Source organism: Chenopodium quinoa, unplaced genomic scaffold (assembly GCF_001683475.1).
Source record: "Chenopodium quinoa cultivar QQ74 unplaced genomic scaffold, ASM168347v1, whole genome shotgun sequence".
Classification (NCBI taxonomy): Eukaryota; Viridiplantae; Streptophyta; class Magnoliopsida; order Caryophyllales; family Amaranthaceae; genus Chenopodium; species Chenopodium quinoa.
This window is the reverse complement of record NW_018745395.1, coordinates 519,856-542,534: the sequence shown is the minus strand read 5'-3', so window position 1 is coordinate 542,534 and position 22,679 is coordinate 519,856. Positions and strand designations below refer to the sequence as shown.

The window sequence follows — 22,679 nt, the reverse complement described above, 5'->3', positions numbered from 1 at the left end:
AGTTCAGTTCAGTTCAGCTCCTAATTTTCTTCTCTTATAAAATATTCATTTCAGTTCAGTTCAGTTCAGCTCAGCTCAGTTCAACTCAGCTCAGTTCAATTCAGTTCAATTCAGCTGAGTTCAGTCAATGAGAACAGACTCTAAATTCGACAAAAATAAGGCGGAGTGAATAGGGCCAAATTGTTATACTTTCTCCGCACCGGAATATAGTTTTCATATGACTTTATGTTCTCTTCTGCTTAATTTTAGATCAGATCAGTTTAGTTTAGTTCAGCTCCAATTAGTTCAGTTCAGTTCCACTCATTTCCTTGTCACTAAACAATTCAGTTCAGTTTATTTTAGTTCAGCTCAATTCAAAAAATCTGAACAAACCCTTATTAGTGTTTGGCTAAGACAATGCATCGGGGTTTTACTTTAAATATCAATAATTGTTATTTGATCAATAAAGCATAAACTAATATAATTACAAAGGAAAAAAAAAAAAAGAGCAATAATAACTATTGAAACTAAATATTCAAAGGTGTTAATATGTATAATGTTTTTTCCCAATACTCAACTATACCATAAAAATTTCAAAGATCTGGAGTAAGAACAAACAACCTTGGAAGAAATAGTACAATTTGTTGCCAGCTTTACAACTTATACTCAACAACGATCAATGCTCCATGATCAGGCATTGACTTTCATTATTGCATAATTAAAAATGAAAAATCATTAACTGTCACATAATAATAAAGTTGGTCATTATTTTTGAAGGTTATATAAGAAGAGCAAAGGCAAGTACGTGGTTATTCACTTATTCATATACTCATAAAACAAGCTTAAAAATATGAAGGGAAGGAAACATGTTAACGTTGAAGTTGTCCTGCTCATTGTTGCCATTATTGTCTTGATGGTTGCCACCAGTGCTGTTGCCGCCCCGAGTTTCAAAGCAAGACGCTTGCACGGTGCCCCTGCAGTTACAATCATCAATGCCCCCGGTGATTTGGCAGTGGTCTGCAATGATCTCGGGAAACCTTGTTGGGCTGGTACATGTTGCCTAATACACTCTTGTAGTGCCTGGTTCGGTGGCACTTGCCAATGAGATCAATGGTCTCCTAAATGGCTAAATATACTTTTGTTTCATATTAATTGCAACATATTAAAGGAGTTTTTTTTTATGACTTGCAAATAATGCTCCCTTTGTTGTATATGAGATGAATTGTGTATGTATGACTCCATTTGATGGACTTAGTGTTTTCAATTGAAAATTCATTTTAATGCTGTCAACTTTGTTATTTGATGTATTGATTGAAGTACGTGTGTCATAATTTGAGTTTTCAATTGATTATTTTTTTAAAGTCACTTTATATTACATGTAGTATTTTTGTTTTTTTAATTCGACCTTTTAACTGATGTGGACTTTATGTGATTGAGTTGAATTTGTCAAAATATTGTAAGACACGTAAGCCTATCACAATTAATTTTAGTTGTAAATCAAATTTTGGTGGTTTTATCAACCCTTGTCAAAATTCATTTTTCACAATATTAGTGAAATTAAGGTAAACTACATGGTTTTAATCTACTACCTCCGTTACATATTATGTGCAACGATTAGACATTTTTCCTCTCTACTTTATGTCAAATCGTTGCACATAATGTGTAACGGAGGTAGTATTAGAGTAAGAATCATAAGAGCAACCTCAGAAGAAATGGCATACCATAGTATAGTCGTTGCCAGCCTGTACGATGTATCACTCCACGATTAAGCATTGACTTTCAATAGTGCATTTTAAAAATGTGAACATCATTAACTGTCACATAACAACGTTGGACTTAGATTGTTTAAGGTAATACAAGAAAGGCAAAGACAAGTACAACTGTACAAAAACTCCAAAAAAAATTAAGGCAAGGAAACATGTTGAGGTTCTCTTGCTCATTGTTGCCATAACTGTCATGATGGTGGCCACCAATGCCGTAGCCACGGCCTCGAGTTCCAAAGCAAGACGCTTGGATGGTGGTGCTAGAGGTGTAAGTGCGCACGCCCCCGGAGAAATCGCAGTCGTCTGCAATGATCTTGGGAACCCATGTTGGGCTGGTTCTTTAGCCTTTTTTTTAATGCATCTGCATAGTTTAAGAAAGACATTGATTTAAAGGTTATCGTAATTGGTGACTTTTTCCCACTAGTAAAAATTGAACTTTCAACCTCAAGGTTAAAAGGTTTTTTCCTTACCACTACGCCAATACTTTGGTAATTAAACAGTAGTTAATAAAGCAGTAGCAAGAAGATCGACATCTCATTTTGAAGTTCATGGATTCACAAACTTAGGGAGAACTACAGAGATAATTTATCAAGAGAAAGAGAGATGTAAGAAATTTTTTATTGTTATGACTGAGTGAGAAGAACTATTTACTTGTATTTACAACAGGATGATGAATGATGATGCATTCTAACTAATCATCATTAAGCCTAGAAACTCGAAATGAATCAGAATCAAGTCATTACAAAGAACTGATATTAATACAAGATTCTGTTTTAACATAGTCGCAACTAACTTCTGAATATATATTCAGGAGTTTGATCATAAAGCTTCTATTGAGTGGTAACTTGCTGACTGCAAGTGCTTGCAGGTTGTCCTTCACTGGCTGCTTTCCTGAATACTTGTTGACGGGCAATGGAGGTGCAACATCTGGTTGTAGCTGATCTTGTTGCTACGTACCTCAAAATAGACCAATGAATGGCACACGAAGGGAAGCATTATCTTTTTAGCCACAAAACTACTGAGTTTCCAAAAGGTTAAAAACATTATGAAGCAAAATCCACTAAAAAGCTCCCAATACTAGACCTAAGAGCCCCTGGGCTGAGCAAAACAAAAGCACGATGTGGTTGCCTATGGTATATTAAGTAACAAAGCTGGAACCATTTAATGTACTGCAATTTACTTAAAGCCCCCATACTAAAGCCTAGAGGGTTGTTATATGCTATCATAGATTTTGGTGACCAACAGTATACCATAAAACTGTCAGGTGAATACATCACCCCATTGAGCACATAGCGTGAATATCAAGAACATAACAATTTAGTCATTTAGGTTTATATATATAACATTGAGAAAGTAACGTGAATATCAAAACCATAGCTCTAAACAAAAAGATCTTTCGCCAATTTCATAAATTTAAACACCATGATACAGGAATTATGTAAGAATAAACGGTCAGGGTCAGCTGAGGTAAACCTGTCACAGAAGTGTGCATAAACCCAAGTAAGGAAACCATTGCAGGGCTCGCGACTCACACAAACAAAAAATTGCAAACCATTTGAATGATAGTAATAAGCACAACATACCTAGCCAGAGATTTCTTTGTCTTGCTGCATGCACAACTTTATGAAGTTGACAGTCACTGGGATTAGTTCATCTTGGTGCTCAGAGAAAGGATGATTTGCTCCTTCAATGATATGCAATTTGTGGTTCGGTATTATCTTAGAGAATTCATATGCATCCTCAACAGGGGTAGTTTTATCAGCAGATCCATGAACAGTCAACACCCTAAAAAATTAATCAGAGAGAGAATAACTAGGAAATTTAAATATGGTCTTTTTAATATCAACTAGAATTCATTAGAAAATGAAAGGCTGTTCATGAACACAACCACTTATGTGGTTCCCAAAACAGATACTTTATTAAATGGTTGTTGATAAGCAGATATAGTTGAGTGAGAATGTGCCATAATGTTATAAAGCGGCAAAAGTAAAGCATGTATAATAAGAATGAGGAAAGGTGATATTCTTTTCGTGAAAACAAAAATCAATTAAAAGACATTTTTTGTTCTTTTTTTGTGTTGTACTGTGATAGTAATAAATTACTCTCCAAACCTGCAATTTTTATCAATCATAAGGGCTGCTTCCTGCATATCCGTATTCAAGCGATCCATCATATTTTCCTTGGTCACACGATATAATAACTTTCCTAGAAGATACACACACATTATCAAGATAATGTCATCGTTCTCATCAAGGATGCCAAACAAGTATCATGGTGTCAAGCAATAATACAAGCAGAAATAAATACAAATAACTGGGAGTCTGGGACATTAATTTGGTTGATAAATCAATACCTGTTTTTTTTACACTCCACATCTATGTATCCCTTCTTCTCGATTCTTTCCATGAAGTCTTCACCCATACGCTCTGCTATGCCTTTCTTTAAGTCATAACGCCCAGACAGATTGACCACTGTGCGGACATCATGATACTTCGAAGCATAAAGTAAGACAACATTACCTCCTGTAAGAACAGGCTTTCAGAAAAATTAATCTCAACTAAACAAAGCATCAATATATTAATGTTACGTTCCCTTGACCTTTCCACAAACAACACCTTAATGCAATTAGCAAAATCATAATAAAAAGCAAGAATAAAATCAAAGACAACACATTCTAGAGAACAGGGCCAAACACATGATAAAGGTGCTTGAAACCCCTCAAAGTCCATGCTTATCTAGTGATCCTGAATTGTTCTTTAAGCCATATGTAAGCTATGAAGTTAAAATAGCTAATTATTTTATGCAAAGCGCAACACAAAGATATTCTCATAACATGACTTGTTGCTATAGCTACTATACCTGTAGCATTCGAAACCAGAGTCCAAATCATTTCAGGTCAATTGTAGGATGTTGATTTACCCGAGGAAAAATTAAGGATATGCCAAAAATCCAGGGAAACAAAGGTTGTTAGGTAATTGCAAACCAAGTTGGAGCTTAAGGACTTTGACAATTGCATGCAAAAGACTGGACATGTCAAGGAACATAAAATTTAAATCCATCAAAGGAATCTAAATTTGTTCTCTATCTGAGCATATTAAAGATTTCTGTTCTTAAATATAGGAACTAACCTTTACTATGGCCTAGAATTGCACTCACAATACGGTTTGCCCCATTGAAATTCTTGACAACAGCACGTAAATCTTCTGCCTCTTTCATGTAGTTTCCATAGGCAAATGCACCATCACTTTCTCTGCATAACACAAGCAAACAAAATTGAAGATTGCACTAAAAAGAGATAAAAATGTAAAGGGTAATTAGGACATAGAGTTGCATAAAATATAAGGTATATTCCACCTCTCAGTTATAAAACACATATTATAGTAAATGTATTTAAGACAACCCAAACTCTGAAGTGCCCAACGAGGGGGAAGACCAGAAAGGGCAGAAACTCCCACCCTTTCATCATGAAAAGCAACCAATTCCCAATGCCAGCCAAAATACATTGTTCATAATAATACATATAAAAGTCATCAAAAAATGAAAAAACATATAAAAAGCTACAAGCACCATACAAATAAGGAAGATATGGTGTCATTATTTTCTATCAAAGTTATCCCAGTCTGGCCGTTTTAAGGTTTTTTACACCGTGTTCCTCCACCCTGAAGATAGTCGATGTAAACTATTAAACATTTTGACAATTTGACATAATCTACAAACAATGGAACTTTCCTTATATTAACATGCAATTTACAAGAATATCAATCAGGAAATTTCTTTCTATTAGCATACAATTTACAAGATTATCAATCATCACATACCCATTTCCAGAAAAGTCAAACCGATAGGCACTTATCCCTTCCTTCTCCAATGCACCACAGATATTAACCATGGTTTCTTGCTCCTGAACATAAGTACAATAACACCTAATTCACAATAATGTATGACTCAAATTGATCAAGAGCAATTATAACAATATCAGTTAATTGAAATTGTTGCGACCTTAGAACTTTTGAACCCATGGCAGACTACCACAACATCTTTGGATCCTGTATCGTGTAACAACCCAACCAGCTTTTCGCTTTGATCGTTGACTACAACCATCTTTTGTGGCTGGTTAACTGTAAGAACAAGATGGTTCAGTCAATGTAGTAACATTTTGTTTAAGATAGTATTCTCATTTACAATAACAGCATAGTTTCTGAATTTAAACTAAAGTTTCATACTAAGCCCACAAATTTTACACTCAGTACTTGTTAAATAAACAAATGAAAGAATCCAATACAGTAAATCAAAACCTAAAACCAGAAGCACTGAAATCACAATAATCATAGTTAAATATATAAATGCATAAAAAAAACAAAAAAAAAAAAAAAAAAAAAAAAAAAAAAAAAAAAAAAACTCCAACAAATTATAATTATTAACAGAAAATATATATAAAAACAAAAACCCATTTCAGTATATTATAGCTAAATTCATGCAGAAAATTCAACAAATGCAAATAAAAGTTAGTGGGTATTTCACCTGCAAATCAATTTCAAGTTAAATTAATTTGAAGAGAGAGAAAAAGTGAAACAAGTACCTGGGTTAAGCGACATGGTTAGAGTTCTTGAGAAGTGACGATTGAATGAAGCTGGAAATCGAAGTTGATGATGAAGTTGAAGATGAAATGGGTTTTTCTTTGTAGGATACGATGTTTCTGCAATTGTGGGATGATTGGCGAGCAATATAGTGTGCAAATTATGCAATGATCTCGCCATTTTTCTTTTTGTTTTTAAATTTATTTTTCCAAATTCTCTCAAATTGAATAACAAATTAAAAATAAAATATTATAATTAGCACTGTCAAACGGTTTGACAGTTCGGGTTTGGTTCGGTTTGAAATCGGTTCGGTATTAAATCGGGTCGGTATTAAATCGGTTTAAGTGTCTCGCGGGTCGGTTTTAGTTCGGTTTAAATATTTATCGGTTCGATTCGGTTTCGGTTTAATCTTGATCGGTTTTAATTCGGTTCGGGTTGTAAACAGTCCGGGTAGTAAACGGTTCGATGCAAACGGGTTGCGGTTTGTTAATGGTTTGGTGTAAACAGTTTTTATCCCGGTTCAAACAGTTTCGGGTTGGAAGCGGTTTCGGGTTGGAAACAGTTCGGTTCTTTTATGGTTCGGTTTATAACTGGTTCGGTTTTTTTCGGTTCAGTTTATAATTGATCCGGTTCTTTTTTGGTTCAATTTATAACTAGTTCGGTTCTTCTGCGGTTTAACGTTATTCGGATCGGTTCCATTCCGAGTTTACTAAATTACGATTCGGGTCGGTTTTCGGTTTCAAAAAATCAATTGTTTATCGAGTCGTTTGGATTTGGGCAGTTAAATGGTTTTGGTTTGAAATTTGATAGTATTTGCTGGTTAACAAGTTTTATATAAAGTAAAGACTTCATCATTTCATATTTAGGCATCATATTATAAACAAATTCACATTGATTTTATAAATATATATCATGTTCTGTTTCAAGTTTAGTCATATTGATCTTACTAGTGTATTACGAAGTAGATTATAAAAGTTAGTGAATTAATGTATTATTGTTTTACAACTAGGTTGTTATATGTTTCTTATTTAATCATTTAAATACTAGTGTCAAAGTCATGATTTGATGAGTTCTTATTAAATGGAAATTTGCAATTTGGTAATTCGATACTTGATTAATCAACAAGACTGGTAATTATGGCTCGTTTATCTTTATATATTTTCATGAAATTATGAAGATATTACAAAGTAGTTTGATTTGTGTAATGAAAGAAAACATTAATGATTTATTAACAAGGTAATATTGATTAGTTCAATCGATCGTATGTACACATTAACGCATAGCATCTAACCATCTCATAGTTAAATACTTCGTATGTATTAGTACAAAGTTATAAATTAGTGAACATTATTTTGATTGGATCAATAACTTGAGCTGTTGTTTTAAATTAAATTAGGATCATTGTTCGTGTAGTTTAAGTATAATGATCTACACCATCTCTAACTATTATTTTAATACTCCACCCGTCCCTTTATTTTGTCCCTTTGTCATTTTTGGGGTCAAACTTTGAAAATATTGACCATAAATTACCACTAATCTATAAAACAGTAAAACTTAATTTTGTCACGAGACTCATGAGTCATGACTCATGACTTCATGAGTGATCTTTTTAAATTTGTATCATTATATATTTTATTAATATAACGTTTTTATAATTTTTACTTGTATGAAAATAAAGATATACTACGTAGATGTTTTAATACGCGTCTTGGAGACTGATCCCGATCAAATGAATACACAACACACAAAACATCATCTAATCAGTCTCAACCATAGATCAAAAACAATCTACGGTTAATTTTTTTCTCCCACAACACACACGGATCACCACTCTCAACCATAGATTAAAAACAATCTACGGTTAGATTTTTTTCCCCACAACACACACGGAAAACCATTCTCAACCATAGATTAAAAAATCAATGGTTAGATTTACATCTCAACCATTTTGATACCCTAATTCCACTTTCACTTTCACGCCTCCTAGTTCTTTCTCTCCTCATCTCCTCTCAGATCTCACTCATTCATTCACGGCGCCTCTTCGTTTGTCGTCTCTCTCATTCATTTTCAATTCTCCCTAATTCATTCACGGCGCCTTTCGTTCGTTGTTGCTGCTCATCGGTGTTGTTGCTGCTCTAATCCTCGCTTATCAGTGTTGTTGCTGCTCTAAACCTCTCTTTTTTTGTCCAGGTATGATATCTCTCTTCCTCGTACTTCTTGCAACTGATTTAATCTGATTTATGAAGTAGAAGAATTAAAGTTGTAGTTATAATTCCCCTTAATGAGTATATAATTGTATAATTGTATAATTCCTTCACTGGTAATCAATCTTACTCTATTTCAGTGTTGTTTGATTCAAAGTTCCTTGCTTTCTGTGTACTTGTTATTGTGATTTCATTTTAACTGAAATTAGTTTTTTTGAGGGAAAATTGATCAATGAATTGCTTTTTCATTGATGTGCTAATTTTTTGTAACAAAAATCATGATAATCTGTGATTTTTTATTTATATCATGTATAGATAGTATCATTCATGGCATTGATTAATTTAATTTCAAAATAGTATGGATTCATAATTTCGCTATGATTTCCTTCTGTTCAATTCTGAGTTAAAATTTTATCTGGTTTTCATTTTATCATGCCAAATATGAAAACCCTTTTGAATATTGGTTTAATTGAGTTAATTTTGTGTTAAAAATTGGAATTGCATGTATATGTTTTTTTGGGCTAGAAATAGTAAATTAGGTTAAGCTTATACTATAATGTAGGTTTTAATAGAAAGGGGTTTTTTCTAATTTGTGAAATTAATTGTTTTTTTCTCACTTAAATCAGGAAAAATGAGAATGAAAAGAAAATCTCTAATTGAGGAAAGGTATTATGGGATCAAAAAGAGGCAGATGAATTTTATAAAGATGGTACAAGAAAGAGCTGTTAAAATGAAAACTTCTTGGGTGCCTTTTTTACCTAATGAGTATATAATTGTATAATTGTAAGTTAGGTTAAGCTTAATGAGTATTTAATTTTCTAGTAGTTAAAAATTAATGGGTTGCTACTGAAATTTGATTATATGAGTTTATTAGCGTTTATAGAAAAATAATATGGGATTAATGACTTTTCACTCTCTATTCTATTTGTTGGTTTCACTATTAAGTGTACATCTCAATGTAATGGGTTTTCGACTCTTAACTAGAGTGTAAAAAGTACCTAAATGTGTTAGCATTGATAGGGACAATTATTTGTTATAAGGCTGAAATGTGTTGTTTTGATCCTGTTTTTTCAGCAATGGATCAAGGGTATGAAAATTATGATGAGGACAGACAAGATTATTTAGAAACTTCAGATTCTCAAAACACTATTCAGAATCAAGATTCTTCTCAGCAACAAGTCACTACCACTAGTGGTAGTAAGCGTGGACGAACATCAGATGTGTGGAGGCATTACACCTTTTTTGATAAGATTGTTGGTCTTGCTCCGATAAGATATGCGCGATGCAATGTTTGCGGTAATGAATATAAAGCACCAGGTAAGGCTGGTACTTCCACTTGTAAAGCTCATACTAAGGCATGCATGGGTAAAAATATACATCATCCTGCAAATCTTGAAAGTGTTGTTGATCCTACGTTTAATCAAACTCGTCATTTACAATTGCTTGCTAGAGCTATAATTTTGCATTCCTATCCTTTAAATATTGTGGAGCATCATGGCCTTAGGGAAGTTTTTACGAATCTGAATCCTAATGTGAAGCATGTGTGTAGAAACACTATGTTGAAATATTGTATTGCTGAGCATGATAAGTTTAAGTCCTTGTTGTTGCAATCTTTTTCTGGAATTGAAGGTAGAGTTAGCTTCACTTGTGACTTGTGGACAGCATGCACTAATCGAGGTTATCTCACTTTAACTGCACATTATGTTGATAAAAATTGGTGTCTAAGGTCTAAAATTCTGAATTTTAGATATTGTGGTCCTCCTCATACTGGTGTTGAGATAGAAAAATTTGTGTTTAAACTTATTGGGGAGTGGAACCTTCAGGGTAAAGCTTTTGCAATTACTGTTGATAATGCTCGATCTATGGATGTTATGGTTAAACTTTTGAAGAAAGATTTAATGTTGACTTCTCCTCTTCCTTGTAATGGTAAATTTTTTCATATTCGATGTTCAGCTCATGTCTTGAACATTATTGTTCAAAGAGGTTTGAAAGAAGTTGATAGTAGTGTTCAAAAATTGCGTGAGGTTTGTAAATATATTGATTCTTCGGACTCTAGACTTACTCAATTTGAGCATGCTCTTTCTGAGGTTAACTGTCTATTTAACGGTAAGTTACGTCTTGATGTTGTGACTCGTTGGAATGCCACCTATACGATGCTCCGAAAAGCTTTAGAAGCAAAGGAAGCCTTGAAAGTGGTTATCGATAAGTATATGGGTTATGAATTCAAACTTTCGGATGATGAATGGGATACCCTTGCAAAAATATGTCATTTCCTAAAGCCATTTTATGAAATCACTATGTTATTTTCTGGTTCTGAATATCCTACCGCAAATTTGTATTTTGCTAGTGTTTTGAAAATTGAGCACACAATAACTAAAGCCCATATAGACCCTAAACTTGCACCCATGGCAAAAGTTATGCTTGAAAAGTTTGAGGGCTATTGGGATGACTATAGTTTGATCCTTTCAATAGCTATTGTTCTTGATCCTCGCTATAAGCTATTTCGATTGACGAATATGTTGAAAGTGCTTTATGTTGAGGAGGCATGTGTTGAAAAGGCGAAGGTGATTAAAGATGCTCTTTTGGAGTTGTATAACTTTTATTCTTCTATGTGTTCCGGTTTTAAGTCAAGTACAATTGTTTCCCCCTCCATCCCTATTGGGGTTGATAAATCAAATAGTCTCTTGGATGATGATGATATATTCAAGGTAATTATTTTCTGTTTATTGTGGTTTACTAAAATAATAATTATATGTCTTAATTTTTATTATTTAATAAAAGCATATTTTTTGCACTTTTCTAGGATGTTGATGTTGATGATAGCCTAAATCGACCATCGATGGAGATTGATAATTATTTGAATACTCCTCGTCAACCATCAATTGAAGGGCAGAATTATGATGTTCTCAAGTATTGGGAATCTCAAATTAATGTGTACCCCATATTAGCTATTATGGCTAGGGATGTTTTGGCCATTCCTATTACATCGGTAGCCTCTGAGTCTTCTTTTAGCATGGGTGGTCGTATTTTAAACAAGTATAGGAGTGCACTTTTGCCTAAGAATGTTGAGGCGTTGGTTACCACACAAAATTGGTTACGTGGTTATGATTGTGATATTGAAGAAGACGTCCTTGAAATTGGTAAAGAGGTGATAGATGAAAGTTTTGCATCTAATTAGAAAGGTATGGATGTTGCTATTTTACTGATGCTTAATTTATATTGTGTTGCTTAATTCAAGCTTTCTTGTTTTTTTTTTTTTTTTGTGAGAAAAGTGTAGCTTCATTTCTTACACTAATGATAAGTATAGGGTGCTGCTACTGCTGACTGCTTCTTCTCCTTACTGTTGTTCTGCTGACTTGCTGTGCTGCTGACTTGCTGTTCTGCTGTTGTTCTTCCATTCTGCTGCTGCTCTTCTTCCATTTTGATGTTCTGCTGCTCTTCTTCCATCGCTGCAGTTCTGCCATTCTGCTGCTGCAGTCTGCAGTGCTGCTGATCTGCCATTCTGCTGTAGACTGTGGTGCTGGTGTTAATCTTGTTATGCTAAAAACTTGTACAATTCTGTTGTTAAAACTTGTTTGTATGGATTGGTTGGTTTGATTTTGTTACTTTGTTGTTAAAAATTGTTTAATTATGTGTATGGATTGGATTAGTTTGTTTTGGTTTTGAAAAGTTGAAACTTGTTGAATTAGAAGTTTTATAACTTGTTAATGCTATTAATCCTATTATGCTACTGGAATACTGCTATGTTGATGAATAAGGCCCAAAAGGCCAAAAAATTGTAGGTTATTGCCCAAAAAACCAAAATTGCAGATTATTCCCCAAAAACCAAATTAAAGTCAATACTCACGGATTAGCTAACGAAGTGCTATTTCTAAGGGAATTTAGTATTAACTAAGTTACTAAGATATATACAATTAATATGATAAGTATATGGTCTCAAGAAAAACTGATAAGTATGGAATATATGCTAAATATATATTCTAAGATTTCTAATACTTAATCCAAATAATTACATAAAAAAGTGCACCAAAAAAAATATTATTATTACATACAAAAAAAGCTTGTAAACGGTTCGATTTATAAGCGGTTTGGTTCATAAACGGTTCGGTTTATAAGCAGTTCGGTTCATAAACGGTTCGGTTTATAAGTAGTTCGGTTTACAATCAGTTCGGTTTTTAAATGGTTCGGTGCAAACGAGTAGCAGTTTGCTAACAGTTCGGTGTAAGCGGTTTTTATGCCAGTTTAAATGGTTTCGGGTTAGAAACGGTTCGGTTCATTTTCGGTTCGGTTTCCTTTTCAGTTCGGTTTAGATTTGGTTCGGTTCTTAATCGGTTTAACGTTTTCTCGGATCGGTTCGGTGTCGGTTTTACTAACATGCGGTTCGGGTTGGTTTTCGGTTTCAAAAAAATCGGTTTTTAATCGGTTCGGTTCTCATTCGGATCGGTTGAAACAGTTCGGTTTCACCGGTTCGGTTCGGTTTTTGACAGTGCTAATTATAATAGATTCGTTATCATCTAGCCTCTCAGACTCACAGTCACAAACTTTTTTTATTATTTTTTACAAGCAAAACATAAAGATATATTTTTAAAAAATTATTTACTGTATTTTTAAAGAGGATTTATGGTTATTATAAAAAAAAAATAAAAAAAAAATTACTCAATAATTGAATTAAGATTCAAAAGAGGAAACTCCATGTTACACAATATGAGTAACAAATTGTGTTACTCGAAGAGTTAAAATTGTCTTTACACTTATGTAGTACTGCCTCCGTTTCATATTATTTGCAACGATTAGACATTTTTCTTCTCTACTTTATGTCAAATCGTTGCAAATAAATATGAAACGGAGGTAGTAGTAAGTTATCGAAAAAAATATATATATATCATACATGAGTAGTACAAAAATAAAACAATTTCAAACGAAATAAGTTATTTTATAGACAAAAATAACTTCAACAAGCACAAATACTCCCTCCATCGATGACAGGTGATAAATTCAAAGCTATGATGAAGGCTACAATATATATATACTACGTAGTGTTTATAAAAGGTTAAAAAAATCTTGAGGGCCAATTATCATATACAATGTCCTTTCTCAAAGATTCTAGTTTCGAAACTGATAATGAGCTACCACAGATTGTGACAGCAAAATCATACTAACATAATCAGGAGCAGCCAATTTAAACACTTCTAAAGTTAATATACACCATTATATAAGTAGCATAACTTAAGTTTTGCTCGTGGAATACATATATATACTACGCATGAAGGACCTTAGCTCTGAAGAAAGAGGTCTTGAGCTAATGAAGAAACCAGATGCTCTGATCGACGATATCTTTCAGAACAAATGATCTGCTAATGTACACCTGTCAAAGAAAGTCAAGGATAAATAAGCAATTGAAGAGCTCAATTCCAAACATACGAAATAGTCCAAAGCATTTTAGATGTAGTAGTAGTAAGCACATCATACGATTCATACCTAGCCAGCACTTTCTTTGTCTTGCTGCATGGATGACTTAATGAAGTCGATGACAACTTGGTGTAGTTCATGTTGGTGTTCAGTGAAAGAATGATTTGCTCCTTCTATGATGTGTAATTTGTGGTTTGGTATTATCTTCGTGAATTTCATATGCATCCTCAATAGGAATAATTTCATCCGCAGATCCATGAACAGTCAACACCCTATAATCATATAAAAGAGAGCATCACCATAAAATTAGAAACTGTTCCTTTCTGCAGTACACTTAAATATATGGCCATTTGTAACACAACCTTTTCTCTTTCTTTTTTTTTTGGGCAATTTGTAACACAATCTTTACTCACTTCTGAAAAACGTCTAATTGAATGGTAATTAATAAGCATCTCTAGTTTGTGAAATGATACAATGAAAGATAGTACTCCGTAGTATACAAATGCTAAATTACAGGTCATAACTTCTAGTTTCGAATATAGAGGTAGGTTAGAAGATGCTTCTGTCAACATTCACAAATGACGCCATAATAATGCTGTCAGATACAAACTCAGCCTTCAGTCTCTTAAAAGTACATCATTTAATCATCCAGATAGCAGGCAGATGTTTCTAAACACATGAAAGACACATCACTCAATGTCTCAATCTATGCACGGCATGCAGGTAGTCTGAGTTATAAGTGTGCCATATGTAAAATCAATTTAAATTGCTACAGAAATACAGTATGCACTCCACAGCTGATACACTGGTGATCCTAAACACATTAAGATCATACTGCTTAATCTATTTATTGTCAGCTCAACATATGACAAGCAGGTATTGTCCGAATTGCAAGTGTTTATTACATGTAAACATTTCAACTTTTCAATTGCAGAACTATATTCAAGACTAGCCCACTATGCAGTCTAGAAGGAAGCACTCATTTCTACTATTAGTATTTAGTTCACTTCCCATCTAAAAGATAAAAAATTAACAAACAAAATCTCCATCGATCTTGCACCCCAACACCCAAAGGAGACTAACATGAGAGGTGATATGATTCCAAGCTACTCAAATTGCATCTTAAGCTTTAAATGACTTTCTTTATAGCTTTCTGATCTTCACTTTAATGAAGATTAATAGACACTAACCAACCACCTGTCACGTTTACCTCTATACTTCCATACATTGAGTTCCATTGAATAAGTCGCCCAATTTTTACTATACAAAACAATTCAGGTTTTGCCATCTCCAGATGGCGTTGTACTAACTTACCATAATAACATATGCTGCCAATATGACATTGCTACACAGCCTAAAACAAGCTCCCACCAAGGCAAGTTGGGACCTAGGAGACTCAAAGGAAGACTTCCAAAGTTCCATGCCCATGCAATTGCGAAGTGGCTCTCAGCCTTATCCGCCCAATTGCAGACAAGGTGATTTTTTTTAAACCATTAATCTAAAAAGGAAACTCACTGGCATACAACTTCGTTGCATAAACAAACAGCACTACAATAAGTGACTTGACTTAGTAGACACTCACTGTAAACCTATAAAGACTTCTAATTTTGCTGTAGATGGACAGATTATATTGTATTGCAATTTGCAAATAACACATGAATCATACCAACACATCGAGCCTTAACCCCAACAAGTGAAACTAGGATGAGAGCAGTAAATGCAACAAAGACATATCGCAATCATTTGAATAATTAACAATCAATTGTGTATTTTAAGAACTATTTATATTAGTTTCTATGCATGAAACCTTCATAAGGGATCTATGCATGAAACCTTCATAAGGGATCTAAATGTTGAGTGTGAAACTTTTCTCAAAGATCATTCAAGTGGTTTTCTACAATTTTCAGAAGTTGATGCATTATGCATATAACTTGGATTCATCAAGAGAGCACATCAAAACAATAGTGTAGCGAAAGTAAAGCATCAATAACAATTACAATGACCTAATTTGTTTTAAGAAAGAAATATATTATCTCAAACCTGCAATTTTCATTAATCCTAAGGGATGCCTCATGCATATCTGTACTCAAGCGATCCATCAAATTTTCCTCTGTCACACGGTATAAAACTTTTCCTGAAAGATGCCGAAACATTGTTGGGGTAAATTTCATCAAGGACTGATTAGACAAATAGACAATTTTCATTTGATTTTTTTTTTCCATAATACGGAGAGAACTTCATTTTCAGCCGAAGATAAGAAGAAAGAGACTAAGCAGGATCATGCTGTACAGCCTGTACATTCAAAAAACATCTCCATACTTTAGCACCTAAGAAAGGGAATCCCCAGTTTCCCAAACACAAAGCATCCCTATTGGGTTTGATCTCATGACCTTCAAGTCACGAGGTCAAACCCTTACCACTAGGCCAAGTCTTGGTAGGTAAAAATACATCTTATGACCCGTAAATATTTTATTAACTGCTTTTATCACATAATAATATAGTACCTATTTCCATTTTCTTGGTCAAACTTAAATAATTTTGACTACAAATTCTCATTAATATATACATAATGTATATTCCAGTGAGATATCAACAGACAAGTCTCATTCGGTAGTTTTGTAATATCAATTTTATAATTTTGTTGATACATAATTTAAGATATTGATGGTCAAAGCTCAAAGGTATGTCTTGAACTCCGTGCAAAATAAAGCAGACACTGGGATGGAAGGAGTACATTATAATACTTGCTTAATAATAAAATCCAAAAGTTGATTAATTTGCCAATTATTCAGATATTATTTGTTAAACTAATATTATTCCAAATTTTGTATGAAATGCTATTTCATTATCAAATTCAATATTGACTTCAAAATCTATACTTGATCAGAAAATTTCATAAAATAAAAAAATCAGCAAAGAAAATTAGTCATTGACGACAATTTCTTTAATCCATTTTAGAATACATTCATTATTAATTTAAATCTGATTTATTACCAAATAATCAAGGGGTTGCCAGCGTAGAATAAAAATGTGGTATCGGTCGTGATCGCGGAAACGGTCGCGGTATCACGGTATCGGAAATGATGCGTTGAGCACGGACTGGGTTGCGGTCATCGCGGTAGAATTTTTATTTTAGATCTATTAAAGAAAAAACATTTCTTGATAATTTATTTAAATCTTTAAATAGATTTTTTCTTATTCAATATACTAAGATTTTATTTATCGTTAAATAAAAGTATTATAGACGGTATAGTACATAGTAATTAAACAATAACAACTCTTCAAGCAAAAAAATAAAAGTAAAAAATAGAGAATGAGTAGTAAAAAAGTCAAAAATCATATAACTAATATATAAAGCTAAACTTTTAGTGAGGTCACGAGACAGCAACACTTGGTATTAATGTTAGGATAAAATTGTTATTTTAGAGATTAATTTTCAATAAGATAACAATATTTCATAGGTACAAACTAAATTAAAACTTTATTCAAAAAAATATTAGATTATATTTCACAATAATTATCATATAAATTTATTAATTATATCATAACTAGATTAGATTCGTGCATTGCACGATTTTTTTATTATGTATAAAAAATAGTTCTTATCATCTGTGTAAAAAAGAGTTGCAATTATTTTTTCTGTTTGAAAAAATTATAGTGTAGATTTATAAAAAAAAATAATAACTAATGACATCACACATTGAAATGGAGGGAAAATTTTCAATGTAAGAATGACATGTAGGATAGTTTAGCAAATGATGTCAACAATGCTTTGTTTTAGTTATATTTAATAGATATTTTTTGGAGCAAAAGAGGTAGTTCAAAATGTAAAACATCCATTTATAACATATTCTAATCAATTAAAATAATATACTTAATAATCTAATATAGTTTTATTAATATGTAGACCTGTCAATCAGGTCGGGTCGGGTCAGGAGTCATTTTGGATCGGGTCACTTCAGGTTATAGGTCAAGAAATGTTTAACCCTTCCTAAAGTTTTCGGTTAAGATTAGTCCAACAAGCTTTAAACAACTTTTTTATTTTATTCTATTTATTTATTTATATATATATATATATATATATATTTATGTATTTAATCGAACATATTCACCTACGTGGGATGGTGGTGTGGAGAAAGAAAACACGCGGGTGGTAGCAGTGGTGGCTTCTAGTGAGTGCATGTGGGAATTAGTGGTGGTGGCTGTGCACGTGGTGCTAACATTGGTGAGTGAAAATGAAAGTGTGTGGGATGGACTTGGTTTATAAGAGGGGAATAAGGGTACTTTCCTCCATATGTTGGCGTTAGTAAGTGGTACGCGGGCGTCATTTGACAAACTCTAAAGATATAGAGTAAAATGCCCTGTCCTATCTTGAAAAACATTCAATACACTAAGAAACTTAAGGGTTAGGTTTACTTTTGAATAGGTGTGTGATTTAGCCTATCATTTACACATTCCCAAGCATGAAAGTCTCTCAGCCATGTCAAATTTGTTGACTATTGGTTAAAGAAGACATAAAATAACACTAAGGTTACAAATATATAAACTAAAATCTACCAAATTCAGATGATTATAACAGAAATTAAGGAGTCAATTGCTACTTGACACAAGTATCAAGGGGAAAACAGAAACACAAACAGAAATGAAAATCTGGAGCAAACTCAATTAGCACAATTTCTTAAATAAAATGTTATTGAGGAAAAATTCACATACCTGAAACAATGAACTGATTAATGGATCTATACCTGTATTTTTACACTTGACATCAATATATCCATTCTCCTTGATTCTTTCCATGAAGTCTTCACCCAAACGTTCTGCTATGCCTTTAAGTCATAACGTCCAGAAAGATTGACAACTGTGTGGATATCATGATACTTTGAAGCGTACAGTAAGACAACATTACCTCCTGCAAGAACATGCTTTCAGCAAATTTTCAGCTATACAAAGCATCAATGAATCAGTAAATTTCCCTTGAATTTTCACAAATCCATATAACATTAATGCTTGAATGGGAGATCTTTCAAAGTTCATAGCTCTACATCAGCCTAATGTTATTCAGAAAAAATAGAATAAAGTTTAATGATTAATATATAAGTTAGATAGTTATTAAATTACACTAGTTCTACACCAGTAAGAAGCCATGCTTTTGCATATTGAAGCAAATCTCCATTTGTTCACTCCCCATATTGGTAGCTGAAGCACTAATTTCGTTCAGGTAAATAATGGAGTATACCCTTACGGAAACACAGGGGAGAAGGGAGGTTCACCCACATATATGATCTTAAATGTTAGAATAATAGAATAATAGTTGTTAAATTACACTAATTCTACACCAGTAAGAAGCCATGTTTTCTCAGCTGGTGGACCTACTTTGTCTTTACAGATCCCACAGCATGGTTAATAATTGAAAGATGAAGAGGAAGAACTATTAGACAACAACAAACACTGAAATTTTTGCTGCAAAAAGGGAAATCACGGTTATTAGCTTATTGCAAGATTTGCAACTCAGTTAGAAAATTTTCACAACAGTATCTGATATACAATTGGACCTACCATGAAAAATCTAATTTTAAAATCGAAATTTGTTCTTTATTTAGGAAATCTATGTACTAAGATATAGGAACTAACCTTTACTATGGCCTACAATTGCACTCACAGTACGATTTGCCCCATTAAGATGCTTGACAACAGCACATATATCTTCTGCCTCTTTCATATAGTTGCCATAAGCCCATGTACCATCACTTTCTCTGCATAGCGTAAGCAAGCAAGATTAAAGATTGCACTAAAAAAGTTTCAAAGGTAGAAGTACATAAAAGAAAAAACTTCAATCCATTAATTATGTGCCAAAAACTAGAGAATAAAATTAAAAAGAACAGACTTGGAAGTACTAACAAGAGGGGGAAGCTCCTATTCATTAGCCATGATGGCCATTAAAAACTCAGAAAAAAAAAAAAAAAAAAAAAACCTCTTCCAAATACTTTAAAAAATCAATAAGACCATAATCTGCCACCAAAATGTAACCTCTTCCAAACACTCAAACAGTAATGGTCATTGGTATCCACATCCAGACTACAAACAACCTTAAAACCTAATCTACCACCAACGTCGCTGTTGATGCCCGAAAAATTACTTGCTCCAAGGTAAGATTATACTTCAATAATACCATAACTCACCTAACAACACCACAATGCATGTCCTAAATTAGACTTTTGACCAAATACAACAAACAAGGACAGTAGTAAATTTGGGCAATATAGAATGACACTGTCTCATAAACTTAAAATGAAACAAACACCACAAAATTCAAGACTAGCAGTTTAGCCATTTTCCTAGCAAACCAGAAAAAACTGAACACTCTCTGCTCCCTAGATCCCAAAAATCCAAATTCTCTTATTGTTATTCAAAAACCTTCCTGACTTCTTCCAAACAGCAGCCATCAGCCACTTCTTTATTCAAGAAACTTAATTCAAAGCAATAAATTGAATGGTGTTCACGGCAGGTAGCTCAAGGGTCTAGCAAATGGCTCCAGAAGATTGCCAACTGCATCCTTCCTACTTGGCTGTAACTGCTTGTAAGTCCACAATATGGACTATTGCAGTATTATTGTTCTTGACAAGCAATCTAAACACACTAATACTAAGTTCTAAATCCTAAAATCTCACGCAATGATGCAAACAAGTTGAAGTGAAAACCTAAAGATTTTCTACAAACCAAGGAAATTTCTTTCAATAAGCATGCACCTTACAAGGTTATCAATCACCACATACCCATTTCCAGAAAAATCAAACCGATAGGCACTTATCCCTTCCCTTTCCAGTGCAACACATAAGTCTACCACGAGTTTGTGCTCCTGAACACAAGTACAACCAGAAGCCAATTTAACACCAACACGGACTCATATAAACTAAAGAACATTAACATTTTATTATAACTAGGGGTGCTAATTGAGTTGAGCAGCTCACGAGCAACTCGTACTCGACTCGGTCAATGCTCGGTCAAAACTCGACTCGAGTTAGCTCGACTCGACTCGAGATGTTAACGAGCACGAGTTGAGCAAGCTCTAACTCAACTCGATAAGCTCGTGAGCAACTCGATAATATAATATTAATATAGAATTTGCAAACAAAGTTACTATCTTTGAACAATTTTGACACTTATTAAGTCTTAATTTATATCATAAAAAAAGAAAGAGTAAATGTTTAATAATATCTATATATAATAAGGAAAACAATATAAATTGAACAAAAAATAAATAAAGGGATATAATAATAGAAGGACCAAAATTTTAGCAAGCATATCGTGAGCTACTCGACTCAACTCGAAACTTTAACGAGCACGAGTCGACCAGGTTTTATTTGCTCGAAACTTTAGCGAGCACGAGTTGAGCACATGTAAAAAGTTTTCGAGATGAGTTGAGCACCCCTCAGCTCGTGATCGACTCGCTCGATAAGCATCCCTAATTATAACCATCTAAATTAAGGCCCTGTTTGGTTTGATGAAAAAAGTTTTCATGGAAAATAATTCCCATTTTTTTCCATTTTCCTTTGTTTGGTTTGAGAAAGGGTTGAAAACAATTTTCCAATGGTGAAAAATTAGATCCTTGAAAACCATTTTCCTACACAAAACAAGGAAAGCCACATTTTCATCCATCTTTCTTTATCTTCCATTTGCTTTCCTCTCATCCATCCTTATATTTCCACTCCTAATTTTAATTTCTCTATAATTTTTTCTTGCAAGGAACCAAACAAAGGAAACTGATTTGCAACTGTAATATGTTCCAAGAAAACTAATTTTTCATACAAAAAATTGTTTTGCATCAAACCAAATGGGGTCTAAATTGCTATTGGATAAAGTAGCTTATGAATTTGCTACTAACCTTACCACCTGCAAACCCATGGCAAACTATCACAACATCTTTGGACCCCGTATCATGTAACAGCCCGACAAGCTTTTCGCTACGATCATTGAGTACAGTTATTTTCTGTAACTGGTTTACTGTATAAATATGATACCATCTGAGTTAAAATCAGTCACAGTAAATCCCACTTATATATCAGGTTTTCTCAGCTACAATTATTTAGCAGAATAATTACTTCTCAAAAAACACTGACTTTCCTATTGATTGAACAAATTAAACTTAACAATCATTCTCACCCACAACTAAATTTTGGAAATTTATCAATTTCAATTAATTTATGCAACAATTCATACAATTGCCAGAAATTTTTGTGGGTATGTCATTACAAATTTACATACTTTCCAATACATAAATGGCTCGAAAAACATCAAAAACACAAAATTAAATGAGAAAATCGAACACCCAAAATTGGAAAGAAATCGAGTAAGTAGTGATACAAGAGGAGAAAGGAAAGTGAATCAAACCTGGGTTTAGCGACATTGTTAGAGTTGTTTTGAAGTTACGATTGAATGAAGCAGGAAATTGGAATTGATGATGAACTGGGAAATTATTTTGAAGAAATGGTCTTTTCCAGAATGTGGGATGATCAGCGAGAAGTACTGTGCCCAAGTTACGCAATGAGTTCACCATTTTTTTATTTCTTTTTTAATTTTTTTTTTTTTTTTTTTAGGAATCACCATTTTCTTCTTAATTCAACGGAGTCTTTAACCTTGTGTAATTTTTTAAATTTATTTTAATTTTTAAATCTGTCACAATTATTCATAACTAAATGAAAAAAATACTCAATTGTCCTTAATTAGATTCCTAATTCATTATAATTCAT

General features: G+C 33.2%; 2 pseudogenes; both read right to left on the bottom strand.

Moving 5' to 3' along the window:
• Positions 1-2,346: 2,346 nt before the first annotated feature.
• LOC110712876 lies at positions 2,347-6,565 on the bottom strand (annotated as a pseudogene).
• Positions 6,566-13,373: 6,808 nt separating this feature from the next.
• Positions 13,374-22,336, bottom strand: LOC110712978 (annotated as a pseudogene).
• Between the last annotated feature and the right edge of the window lie 343 nt (positions 22,337-22,679).